The sequence below is a fragment of the Arachis stenosperma genome, chromosome 4 (genome assembly GCF_014773155.1).
Source record: "Arachis stenosperma cultivar V10309 chromosome 4, arast.V10309.gnm1.PFL2, whole genome shotgun sequence".
Lineage (NCBI taxonomy): Eukaryota > Viridiplantae > Streptophyta > Magnoliopsida > Fabales > Fabaceae > Arachis > Arachis stenosperma.
The window spans coordinates 82,063,092-82,077,199 of record NC_080380.1 but is presented as its reverse complement, the minus strand read 5'-3'; the positions used below and the strand labels follow the sequence as shown (position 1 = coordinate 82,077,199).

The 14,108-nt window shown below is 39.7% G+C and overlaps 1 non-coding gene across 1 annotated transcript; it reads left to right on the top strand.

The window, feature by feature from the left end:
* Positions 1-11,062: 11,062 nt before the first annotated feature.
* LOC130978835 (small nucleolar RNA R71) lies at positions 11,063-11,170 on the top strand. Its single transcript, XR_009086447.1, has one exon. It is a non-coding gene; the product is annotated as a small nucleolar RNA R71 (small nucleolar RNA).
* Positions 11,171-14,108: the final 2,938 nt, after the last annotated feature.

Below are 14,108 nucleotides of genomic sequence, written 5' to 3'. Positions count from 1 at the left end.
TTTTTGTATTAAAACATATTTCATTTAAGAGAGATGAAGGATTTATGGAATTATTCATAGCCTTAAGACATAGTTACTAAATACTAATGACCATGTAGGAAAGACACAAATATAGATAAACTTTAAGCATAAAAACCGAAAAACAGAGAGATAAGAACAAGGAAGTTAAGGAATGAGTCCACCTTAGTGATGGTAGCGCCTTCTTGAAGGACCAATGGTGCTTTGAGCTCCTCTATGTCTCTTCCTTGCCTTTGTGGCTTGATCCCTAGTGATTTTGGTGCTCTTATCTTTAGTTGCTCCCAATAATTGTGTGGAGAAAAATATATCCCTTGAGGTATCTCAGGGATTTCTTGATGAGGGAATTCCTCATGCTCTCTTGATGTGCAGTCAAATGCTCTTCTACTGAGCTATGGACCCTTGAGATGAAATTTTCCATCTCCCATGACTCGGAGGTGGAAGCTTTTTGTTTTCCATTTTCTCTTTTTTTGAGGTTTCTCTGGCCTTAGGTGCCATCAATGGTCATGGAAAAACAAAAAAGCTATGCTTTTACCACACCAAACCTAGAATGTTGCTCGTCCTCGAGCAAGAGAAGAAAGAATAGAAGAAGAAGAAGAAGATATGGAGGAGAGGGATAGAGGTGTGTATTCGGTCATTTAGGGTGGGTTTGGGTGGAAAAGAGTGGATGGATGTGAGTGGTGAATAGGTGATGGGGAAGAGAGATTGAGGTGATTGGTGAAGGAGAAAAGGTGAGTTGAGGTAGGTAGGAATCCTGTGGGGTCCACAGATCTTGAGGTGATTCTGTGGGGTCCACAGATCCTGAAGTGTCAAGGATTTACATCCCTGCACCAATGAGGCGTGTAAAATGCCCTCAGCATGCAATCCTGGCGTTCAACGCCAGATTGATGCTTGTTTCTGGCGTTGAACGCCAGCTTCATGCTTGTTTTGGGCGTTCAACGCCCATTTGCAGTATGTTTCTGGCGTTGAACGCCAGTTCCATGCTTGTTTCTGGCGTTCAGCGCCAGCTCTCCTCAGGGTGTATTCCTGGTATCTGAACGCCAGGATGCTACTTGTTTCTGGCGTTCAACGCCAGATCCATGCTCTGTTCTAGCATTGAATGCCAGCCAGATGTTCCTTACTGGCGTTTAAACGCCAGTAAGTCCTTCCTCTAGGGTGTGCTTTTTTTTCTGCTGTTTTTGATTCTGTTTTCAATTTTAGTATTTATTTTGTGACTCCATATGATCATGAACCTAATGAAACATAAAAGAACAATAAAAGAAAAATAAAATTAGATAAATAAAAATTGGGTTGCCTCCCAATAAGCGCTTCTTTAATGTCAATAGCTTGACAGTGGGCTCTCTTGGAGCCTCACAGGTGCTCAGGTCAATGTTGTAGACTCTTAACACCAAATTAAAGTTTGGATGTAGGGATTCAACACCAAACTTAGAGTTTGGCTGTGGCCTCCCAATACCAAACTTAGAGTTTGATTGTGGGGGCTCTGTTTGACTCTGTACTGAGATAAGCTTTTCATGCTTCCTCTCCACTATTACAGAAGAACACCCTTGAGTCTTAAACACAAGGTAGTCCCTATTCAATTGAAGGAATAATTCTCCTCTGTTAACATCTATCACAACTCCTGCTGTGGCTAGAAAAGGTCTTCCAAGGATGATGCATTCATCCTCCTCCTTCCTAGTGTCTAAGATTATGAAATCAGCAGGGATGTAAAGGCCTTCAACCTTCACTAACACGTCCTCTATCAATCTATAAGCTTGTCTTACTGACTTATCTGCCATTTGTAATGAGAATATGGCAGGCTGTATCTTAATGATCCCCAGCTTCTCCATTACAGAGAGTGGCATAAGATTTATGCCTGACCCTAGGTCACACAGAGCCTTCTCAAAGGTCATGGTGCCTATGGTACAAGGTATTAAGAATTTTCCAGGATCTTGTCTCTTTTGAGGTAAAGTTTGCTGAATCCATGTATCTAGTTCATTAATGAGCAAGGGAGGTTCACTTTCCCAAGTCTCATTACCAAATAACTTGGCATTCAGCTTCATGATGGCTCCTAGATATTGAGCAACTTGCTCTCCAGTTACATCTTCATCCTCTTCAGAGGAAGACTAGTCTTCAGAGCTCGTGAATGATAGAAGGAGATTTAATGGGATATCTATGGTCTCTATATGACCTTCAGATTCCCTTGGATCCTCAATAGGGAGCTCCTTCTTTCTTGAGAGACGTCCCATGAGGTCTTCCTCATTGGGATTCACGTCCTATCTTTCCTCTCTAGGTTCGGCCTTGTTGATTATGTCAATGGCCTTGCACTCTTTTTTTGGATTCTCTTCAGTGTTGCTTGGGAGAGTACTAGGAGAAGTTTCAGTGATTTTCTTACTCAGCTGGCCCACTTGTGCCTCCAAATTTCTGATGAAGGACCTTGTTTCACTCATGAAACTTAAAGTGGCCTTAGACAGATTAGAGACTAAGTTTGCTAAATTAGAGGTGCTCTGCTCAGAATTCTCTGTCTATTGCTGAGAAGATGATGGATAAGACTTGCTATTGCTGAGCCTATTTCTTCCACCATTATTAAAGCCTTGTTGAGGCTTTTGTTGATCCTTTCTGGAGAAATTTTGATGATTTCTCTATGATGAATTATAGGTGTTTCCATAAGGTTCACCTATATACTTTACCTCTGCTATTGCATGGTTCTCAGGATCATAAGCTTCTTCTTCCGAAGATGCCTCTTTAGTACTGTTGGATGCATTTTGCCATCCATTCAGACTTTGAGAAATCATGTTGACTTGCTGAGTCAACATTTTGTTCGGAGCCAATATGGCATTCAGAGCATCAATTTAAAGAACTCCCTTCCTCTGAGGCATCCCACTGTTCACGGAATTCCTCTTAGAAGTGTACATGAATTGGTTATTTGCAACCATATCAATAAGTTCTTGAGCTTCTGCAGGCGTTTTCTTTAGGTGAATGGATCCACCTGCAGAATGGTCCAATGACATCTTGGAGAACTCAGATAGACCATAATAGAATATATCCAGAATGGTCCATTCTGAAAGCATGTCAGAAGGACACCTTTTGGTCATCTGCTGTATCTTTCCCAAGCTTCATAGAGGGATTCACCATCTTTTTGTTTGAAGGTCTGAACATCCACTCTAAGCTTGCTCAGCTTTTGAGGAGGAAAGAACTTAACCAAGAAGGCCGCGACCAGCTTATCCTAGGAGTCCAGGCTATCTTTAGGTTGTGAATCCAACTATATTCTAGCTCTGTCTCTTACAGCAAAGGGGAAAAGTATGAGCCTGTAGACTTCAGGATCTAATCCATTAGTCTTAACAGTCTCACAGATCTGCAAGGACCCAGTTAAAAACTGGTAGGGATCTTCTGATGGAAATCCATGGAACTTGCAGTTCTGTTGCAGTAGAGCAACTAGTTGAGGTTTCAGCTCAAAATTGTTTGCTCCAATGGCAGGGATTGAGATGCTTCTTCCATCAAATTTGGAAGTAGGTGTAGTATAGTCACCAAGCATCCTCCTTGCATTATTATTTTCGGCTGCCATCTCCTCTTCCTTTTCGAAAATTTCTGTAAGGTTGTCTCTAGACTGTTGTAATTTAGCTTCTCTTAGTTTCCTCTTCAGAGTCCTTTCAGGTTCAGGATCTGCTTCAACAAGAGTATTCTTATTCTTGTTCCTGCTCATATGAAAAAAAAGGGAACAGAAAATAATAATAGGAATCCTCTTTACCACAGTAGAGAGATTCCTTTATGTTAGTAGAAGAAAAAAGGAATAGAAGAAGGAAAAGGTAAGAATCCAAACATAAGGGTGAAGATAGATTCAGATTCTTGAGATGAAGAGAAGTGTTAGTAAATAAATAAATAAATAAATTGAGATGAGAGAGGGATAAATTCAAAAATAAATTTTGAAAAAGAGTTAGTGATTTTCGAAAATTAATCAGAAGAAATAAAATTAAAATTGAAATTTGAAACAATTAATTAATTAAAAAGAATTTTGAAAAAGGAGGGAGGAATTTTCGAAAATTAGAGAGGGAAAAGCAGTCAGGTGGTTTTGAAAAAGATAAGAAACAAACAAAAAGTTAATTAGTTAGTTGAAAAAGATTTGAAAATCAATTTTGAAAAGATAAGAAGATAAGAAGTTAGAAAAGATATTTTTGAAATCAAATTTTTGGATAAGATATTATTTGAAAAGATATGATTAAAAAGATATAGTAAATAAATATGGTTGAAAAAGATTTAATTTTTAAAATTAAAATTAATTACTTGACTAACAAGAAACTAAAAGATATGATTCTAGAATTTAAAGATTCAACCTTTCTTAACAAGAAAGTAACACTTCAAAATTTTGAATCAATCACATTACTTGTTAGTTAAGTTTCGAAAATTTGAAATAAAATTAAGAAGAAGATTTTGAAAAGTATTTTTAAATTTTCGAAAAATAAAAAAAATGAAAAAGAATTGATTTTTGAAAAAGTTTTGAAAAATATAAGATTTTTAAAATTGAAATTTTGACTTGACTAACAAGAAATAACTAAATTTAAAATTTTTTTGACTAAATCAACCCAAAATTTTGAAAATTTATGAGAAAAAAAAAGGAAAAGATATTTTTTTGATTTTTGAATTTTTAATGATGAGAGAGAAAAACATAAAAATGACCCAAAACATGAAAATTTTTTATCAAAACACATGATGCATGCAAGAACACTATGAATGCCAAGATGAACACCATGAATACTTTGAAGATCATGATGAACATCAAGAACATATTTTTGAAAAATTTTTATGCAAAGAAAACATGCAAGACACTGGTGGACGAAATTGTGATCACTACAACTTCGCACAACTAACTAGCAAGTGTACTGGGTCGTCCAAGTAATAAACCTTACGCGAGTAAGGGTCGATCCCACAGAGATTGTTGGTATGAAGCAAGCTATGGTCACCTTGTAAATCTTAGTCAGGCAGACTCAAATGGGTATAGATGATGTACGAATAAAATATAAAGATAAAGATAGAGATACTTATGTATATCATTGGTGAGAGCTTCAGTTAAGCGTATGAAGATGCTCTGTCCCTTCTGTCTCTCTGCTTTCCTACTGTCTTCATCCAATCCTTCTTACTCCTTTCCATGGCAAGCTTATGCAAGGGTTTCACCGTTGTCAGTGGCTACCTCCCATCCTCTCATTGGAAATGTTCAACGCACCCTGTCACGGCACGGCTATCCATCTGTCGGTTCTCAATTAGGCCGGAATAGAATCCAGTGATTCTTTTGCGTCTGTCACTAACGCCCCGCCCTCAGGAGTTTGAAGCACGTCACAGTCATTCAATCATTGAATCCTACTCAGAATACCACAGACAAGGTTAGACCTTCCGGATTCTCTTGAATGCCGCCATCAGTTCTTGCCTATACCACGAAGACTCTGATCTCACGGAATGGCTGGCTCGTTTGTCAGGCGAGCGCTCGGTTGTCAGGCGATCAACCATGCATCGTGTATCAGGAATCCAAGAGATATTCACTCAATCTAAGGTAGAACGGAGGTGGTTGTCAGTCACACGTTCATAGGTGAGAATGATGATGAGTGTCACGGATCATCACATTCATCAAGTTGAAGAACAAGTGATATCTTAGAACAAGAACAAGCGGAATTGAATAGAAGAACAATAGTAATTGCATTAATACTCGAGGTACAGTAGAGCTCCACACCTTAATCTATGGTGTGTAGAAACTCCACCGTTGAAAATACATAAGAACAAGGGTCTAGGCATGGCCGAATGGCCAGCCTCCCAATGAGGGTTCAATCATAAAAACATAATCAGAAGATCCTAAGATTGAAAGATATCAAATACAATAGTAAAAGGTCCTATTTATAGGAAACTAGTAGCTTAAGAATTACAAAGATGAGTAAATGACATAAAAATCCACTTCCGGGCCCACTTGGTGTGTGCTTGGGCTGAGCAATGAAGCATTTTTCATGTAGAGACTCTTCTTGGAGTTAAACGCCAGCTTTTGTGCCAGTTTGGGCGTTTAACTCCCATTTTGGTGCCAGTTCCGGCGTTTAACGCTGGGAAATCTGAAGGTGACTTTGAACGCCGGTTTGGGCCATCAAATCTTGGGCAAAGTATGAACTATCATATATTGCTGGAAAGCCCAGGATGTCTACTTTCCAACGCCGTTAAGAGCGCGCCAATTGGGCTTCTGTAGCTCCAGAAAATCCACTTCGAGTGCAGGGAGGTCAGAATCCAACAGCATCTGCAGTCCTTTTCAGTCTCTGAATCAGATTTTTGCTCAGGTCCCTCAATTTCAGCCAGAAAATACCTGAAATCACAGAAAAACACACAAACTCATAGTAAAATCCAGAAAAGTGAATTTTAACTAAAAACTAATAAAAATATACTAAAAACTCAACTAAATATACTAAAAACATACTAAAAACAATGCCAAAAAGCGTACAAATTATCCGCTCATCACAACACCAAACTTAAATTGTTGCTTGTCCTCAAGCAACTGAAAATCAAATAAGATAAAGAGAAGAGAACATGCAATGAATTCCAAAAACATCTATGAAGATCAGTATTAATTAGATGAGCGGGGCTTTAGCTTTTTGCCTCTGAACAGTTTTGGCATCTCACTTTATCCTTTGAAATTCAGAATGATTGGCTTCTTTAGGAACTCAGAATCCAGATAGTGTTATTGATTCTCCTAGTTAAGTATGATGATTCTTGAACACAGCTACTTTATGAGTCTTGACCGTGGCCCAAAGCACTCTGTCTTCCAGTATTACCACCGGATACATACATGCCACAGGCACATAATTGGGTGAACCTTTTCAGATTGTGACTCAGCTTTGCTAGAGTCCCCAATTAGAGGTGCCCAGGGTTCTTAAGCACACTCTTTTTGCCTTGGATCACAACTTTATTTCTTTCTTTTTCTTTCTTTTTCTTTCTCCCCTTTTTTTTTCGTTTTTTTTTTGTATTCACTACTTTTTCTTGCTTCAAGAATCATTTTTATGATTTTTCAGATCCTCAATAACATGTCTCCTTTTTTATCATTCTTTCAAGAGCCAACATTCATGAACCACAAATTCAAAAGACATATGCACTGTTCAAGCATACATTCAGAAAACAAAAAGTATTGCCACCACATCAAAATAATTAAACTGTTATAAAATTCAAAATTCATGCAATTCTTTTCTTTTTCAATTAAGAACATTGTTTATTTAAGAAAGGTGATGGATTCATAGGACATTCATAACTTTAAGGCATAGACACTAATGATCATAAGACACAAACATGGATAAACATAAAGCATAATTTTCGAAAAACAGAAAAATAAAGAACAAGGAGATTAAAGAACGGGTCCACCTTAGTGATGGTGGGTTGTTCTTCCTTTTGAAGGCCTTATGGAGTGCTTGAGCTCCTCAATGTCTCTTCCTTGTCTTTGTTGCTCCTCTCTCATGATTCTTTGATCTTCTCTAATTTCATGGAGGAGGATGGAATGTTCTTGGTGTTCCACCCTTAGTTGTCCCATGTTGGAACTCAATTCTCCTAGGGAGGTGTTAATTTGCTCCCAATAGTCTTGTGGAGGAAAGTGCATCCCTTGAGGCATCTCAGGGATTTTATGATGAGAGGGGTCTCTTGTTTGCTCCATCCTTTTCTTAGTGATGGGCTTGTCCTCATCAATGGGGGTGTCTCCTTCTATGTCAACTCCAACTGAATAACAGAGGTGACAAATGAGATGAGGAAAGGCTAACCTTGCCAAGGTAGAGGACTTGTCCGCCACCTTATAGAGTTCTTGGGCTATAACCTCATGAACTTCTACTTCTTCTCCAATCATGATGCTATGAATCATGATGGCCCGGTCTAGAGTAACTTCGGACCGGTTGCTAGTGGGAATGATTGAGCGTTGGATAAACTCCAACCATCCCCTAGCCATGGGCTTGAGGTCATGCCTTCTCAATTGAACCGGCTTCCCTCTTGAATCTCTCTTCCATTGGGCGCCCTCTTCACAAATGTCAGTGAGGACTTGGTCCAACCTTTGATCAAAGTTGACCCTTCTAGTGTAAGGATATTCATCTCCTTGCATCATAGGCAAGTTGAATGCCAACCTTACATTTTCCGGACTAAAATCCAAGTATTTCCCCCGAACCATAGTAAGCCAATTCTTTGGATCCGGGTTCACACTTTGATCATGGTTCTTGGTGATCCATGCATTGGCATAGAACTCTTGAACCATTAAGATTCCGACTTGTTGAATGGGGTTGGTAAGAACTTCCCAACCTCTTCTTCGGATCTCATGTCGGATCTCCGGATATTCACTCTTTTTGAGTGAAAAAGGGACCTCGGGGATCGCCTTCTTCAAGGCCACAACTTCATAGAAGTGGTCTTGATGCACCCTTGAGATGAATCTCTCCATCTCCCATGACTCAGAGGTGGAAGCTTTTGCCTTCCCTTTCCTCTTTCTAGAGGTTTCTCCGGCCTTGGATGCCATAAATGGTTATGGAAAAACGAAAAGCAACGCTTTTACCACACCAAACTTAAAAGGTTTGCTCGTCCTCGAGCAAAAAAAGAAAGAAGAGAGTAGAAGAAGAAGAAATGAGGAGGAAGGGAATGGCTTTGTGTTCGGCCAAAGAGGGGGAGAAGTGGTGTTTAGGTTGTGTGAAAATGAAGTAGTGAAGAAGGGTTTATATAGGAGAGGGGGGCTCATGGTTCGGTCATGTATGGGTGGGTTTTGGGAGGGAAAGTGGTTTGAATTTGAAGGGTGAGGTAGGTGGGGTTTTATGAGGGATGGATGTGAGTGGTGAAGAGAAAGATGAGATTTGATAGGTGAAGGGTTTTTGGGGAAGAGGGATTGAGGTGATTGATGAATGGGTGAAGAAGAAAGAGGGTGGTGGGGTTGGTGGGGATCCTGTGGGGTCCACAGATCCTGAGGTGTCAAGGAAAAGTCATCCCTGCACCAAATGGCATGCAAAAATGCATTTTTAGCCAATTCTGGCGTTAAACGCCGGGCTGATGCCCATTTCTGGCGTTTAACGCCAAGTGATTGCCCTTTTCTGGCGTTTAACGCCAGTCTGGTGCCCCTTTCTGGCGTTAAACGCCCAGAATGGTGCCAGACTGGGCGTTAAACGCCCAACTGCTAACCTTACTGGCGTTTAAACACCAGCAACATCTTCCTCCAGAGTGTGCTATTTTTCTTTCTGTTTTTCATTCTGTTTTTGCTTTTTCAATTGTTTTTGTGACTTCTCATGATCATCAACCTACAAAAACATAAAATAACAAAGGGAAATAGATAAAATATAGTAAGATTGGGTTGCCTCCCAACAAGCGCTTCTTTAATGTCAGTAGCTTGACAGAGGGCTCTCATGGAGCCTCACAGATGCTCAGAGCAATGTTGGAACCTCCCAACACCAAACTTAGAGTTTGAATGTGGGGGTTCAACACCAAACTTAGAGTTTGGTTGTGGCCTCCCAACACCAAACTTAGAGTTTGACTGTGGGGGCTCTGTTTGACTCTGTTTTGAGAGAAGCTCTTCATGCTTCCTCTCCATGGTGACAGAGGGATATCCTTGAGCCTTAAACACAAAGGATTCTTCATTCACTTGAATGATCAGTTCACCTCCATCAACATCAATCACAACCTTTGCTGTGGCTAGGAAGGGTCTGCCAAGGATGATAGATTCATCCATGCACTTCCCAGTCTCTAGGACTATGAAATCAGTAGGGATGTAATGGTCCTCAACTTTTACCAGAACATCCTCTACAAGTCCATAGGCTTGTTTCTTTGAATTGTCTGCCATCTCTAGTGAGATTCTTGCAGCTTGCACCTCAAAGATCCCTAGCTTCTCCATTACAGAGAGAGGCATGAGGTTTACACTTGACCCTAAGTCACACAGAGCCTTCTTGAAGGTCATGGTGCCTATGGTACAAGGTATTGCAAACTTCCCAGGATCTTGTCTCTTTTGAGGTAATTTCTGCCTAGACAAGTCATCCAGTTCTTTGGTGAGCAAAGGGCGTTCATCCTCCCAAGTCTCATTACCAAATAACTTGTCATTTAGCTTCATGATTGCTCCAAGGTATTTAGCAACTTGCTCTTCAGTGACATACTCATCCTCTTCAGAGGAGGAATACTCATCAGAGCTCATGAAAGGCAGAAGTAAGTCCAATGGAATCTCTATGGTCTTATTTTGAGCCTCAGATTCCCATGGTTCTTCATTAGGGAACTCATTGGAGGTCAGTGCACGCCCATTGAGGTCTTCCTCAGTGGCGTTCACTTCCTTTCCTTCCTCTCCAAATTCGGCCATGTTGATGGCCTTGCACTCTCCTTTTGGATTTTCTTCTGTATTGCTTGGAAGAGTACTAGGAGGGAGTTCAGTAACTTTCTTGCTCAGCTGACCCACTTGTGCCTCCAAGTTTCTAATGGAGGATCTTGTTTCAGTCATGAAACTTTGAGTGGTTTTGATTAGATCAGAGACCATGGTTGCTAAGTCAGAGTGGTTCTGCTTAGAATTCTCTGTCTGTTGCTGAGAAGATGATGAAAAAGGCTTGCCATTGCTAAACCTGTTTCTTCCACCATTATTGTTGTTGAAACCTTGTTGAGGTCTCTCTTGATTCTTCCATGAGAAATTTGGGTGATTTCTCTATGAAGAATTATAGGTGTTTCCATAGGGTTCTCCTAGGTAATTCACCTCTTCCATTGAAGGGTTCTCAGGATCATAAGCTTCTTCTTCAGATGAAGCATCCTTAGTACTGCTTGGTGCATTTTGCATTCCAGACAGACTTTGAGAAATCAAATTTACTTGCTGAGTCAATATTTTATTCTGAGCCAATATGGCATTCAGAGTATCAATCTCAAGAACTCCTTTCTTCTGATTTGTCCCATTGTTCACAGGATTTCTTTCAGAAGTGTACATGAATTGGTTATTTGCAACCATTTCAATTAGTTCTTGAGCTTCTGTAGGCGTCTTCTTCAGATGAAGAGATCCTCCAGCAGAGCTATCCAAAGACATCTTGGATAGTTCAGAGAGACCATCATAGAAAATACCTATGATGCTCCATTCAGAAAGCATGTCAGAAGGACATTTTCTGATTAATTGTTTGTATCTTTCCCAAGCTTCATAGAGGGATTCACCTTCCTTCTGTCTGAAGGTTTGGACTTCCACTCTAAGCTTACTCAATTTTTGAGGTGGAAAGAACTTTGCCAAGAAGGCATTGACTAGCTTTTCCCAAGAGTTCAGGCTTTCTTTAGGTTGTGAGTCCAACCATGTCCTAGCTCTGTCTCTTACAGCAAAAGGGAATAGCATTAGTCTGTAGACCTCAGGGTCAACCCCATTAGTCTTGACAGTGTCACAGATTTGCAAGAATTCAGCTAAAAACTGATGAGGATCTTCCAATGGAAGTCCATGGAACTTGCAATTCTGTTGCATTAGAGAAACTAATTGAGGCTTAAGCTCAAAGTTGTTTGCTCCAATGGCAGGGATAGAGATGCTTCTCCCATAGAAGTCTGGAGTAGGTGCAGTAAAGTCACCCAGCACCTTCCTTGCATTGTTTGCATTGTTGTTGTTTTCGGCTGCCATGTCTTCTTCTTTGAAGATTTCTGTTAGGTCCTCTACAGAGAGTTGTGCCTTAGCTTCTCTTAGCTTTCGCTTCAAGGTCCTTTCGGGTTCAGGGTCAGCTTCAACAAGAATGCCTTTGTCTTTGTTCCTGCTCATATGAAAGAGAAGAGAACAAGAAAATGTGGAATCCTCTATGTCACAGTATAGAGATTCCTTGAGGTGTCAGAGAAGAAGAAAATTAGAAGGAAGAGGTAGAAGAATTCGAACTTAATCAGATAGAGTTCGAATTGTGCATTGAGAAGGAGTGGTACTCCATAAATAGAAGGATGTGAGAAGAGAGGAAGAAATTTTCGAAAATTAAGTGAAAGATTTTGAAAACATTTTGAAAAACTTTAATTGATTTTCGAAAACCAGGAGTGGAAAAAAATCAAGTAATTTTTGAAAAAGATTTTGAAATTAGAATTTAAAAAGATATGATTGAAAACTATTTTGAAAAAGATGTGATTAAAAAGATTTGATTGAAAAGTTATGGTTTTTTTTTTTAAAAAAAAGATATGATTGAAAAGATATGATTTGAAAAACAATTTAAAAAGATTTGATTTTGAAAATTAATGACTTGGCTAACAAAGAAAGATATGATCCAAACATTAAACCTTTCTCAATAGAAAAGGCAACATACTTGAAATGTTGAATCAAATCATTAATTGATAGCAAGTATTTTTGAAAAAGGAAAGAAATTGATTTTGAAAAAGATTTGATTGAAAAGATATGATTTGAAAAAGATTTGATTTTGAAAACTTTGAAAACTTGAAAAAAAATTGATTTGAAAACAAAATCCTTCCTCTTGTGCCATCCTGGCGTTAAACGCCCAGAATGGTGCACATTCTGGCGTTTAACGCCCAATGCACTACCTTTTTGGGCGTTAAACGCCCAACCAGGCACCCTGGCTGGCGTTTAAACGCCAGTCTGTCCTTCACTGGGCGTTTTGAACGCCCAGCTTTTTCTGTGTAATTCCTCTGCTGCATGTTCTGAATCTTCAGTTCCCTGTACTATTGACTTGAAAATAGAACCAAGATCAAATAAACAATGCATGCAAGACACCAAACTTAAAATTAGACACTAGACTCAAACAAGAAACATAAAATATTTTTGGTTTTTTATGATTTTGAAATTTTTTTTGGATTTTTCGAATATTATATGGAAATAGAAAATAAAGGTTTTAGAATTCTTAATTTGGATTCCTTGAATCATTGCAATGCTAGTCTAAGACTCCGGTCCAGGAATTAGACATGGCTTCACAGCCAGCCAAGCTTTCAAAGAAAGCTTCGGTCCAAAACACAAGACATGGCCAATGGCCAGCCAAGCCTTAGCAGATCATTGCTCCAATAGCAAGATTGATAGAAATCAACAAGCTCTTGTGACGATAAGTTGAAACCTCGGTCCAATAAGATTAGACATGGCTTCTCAGCCAGCCAGATTTCAACAGATCATCATGAAACTCTAGAATTCATTCTTAAGAATTCTGAAAAATACCTAATCTAAGCAACAAGATGAACCGTCAGTTGTCCATACACGAAACAATCCCCGGCAACGGCGCCAAAAACTTGGTGGACGAAATTGTGATCACTACAACTTCGCACAACTAACCAGCAAGTGTACTGGGTCGTCCAAGTTATAAACCTTACGCGAGTAAGGGTCAATCCCACAGAGATTGTTGGTATGAAGCAAGCTATGGTCACCTTGTAAATCTTAGTCAGCCAGACTCAAATGGGTATAGATGATGTACGAATAAAATATAAAGATAAAGATAGAGATACTTATGTATATCATTGGTGAGAGCTTCAGATAAGCGTATGAAGATGCTCTATCCCTTCCGTCTCTCTGCTTTCCTACTGTCTTCATCCAATCCTTCTTACTCCTTTCCATGGCAAGCTTATGCAAGGGTTTCACCGTTGTCAGTGGCTACCTCCCATCCTCTCATTGGAAATGTTCAACGCACCCTGTCACGGCACGGCTATCCATCTGTCAGTTCTCAATCAGGCCGGAATAGAATCCAGTGATTCTTTTGCGTCTGTCACTAACGCCCCGCCCTCAGGAGTTTGAAGCACGTCACAGTCATTCAATCATTGAATCCTACTCAGAATACCACAAACAAGGTTAGACCTTTCGGATTCTCTTGAATGCCGCCATCAGTTCTTGCCTATACCACGAGGACTCTGATCTCACGGAATGGCTGGCTCGTTTGTCAGGCGAGTGCTCGGTTGTCAGGCGATCAACCATGCATCGTGTATCAGGAATCCAAGAGATATTCACTCAATCTAAGGTAGAACGGAGGTGGTTGTCAGTTACACGTTCATAGGTGAGAATGATGATGAGTGTCACGGATCATCACATTCATCAAGTTGAAGAACAAGTGATATCTTAGAACAAGAACAAGCGGAATTGAATAGAAGAACAATAGTAATTGCATTAATACTCGAGGTACAGCAGAGCTCCACACCTTAATCTATGGTGTGTAGAAACTCCACTGTTGAAAATACATAAGAACAAGGGT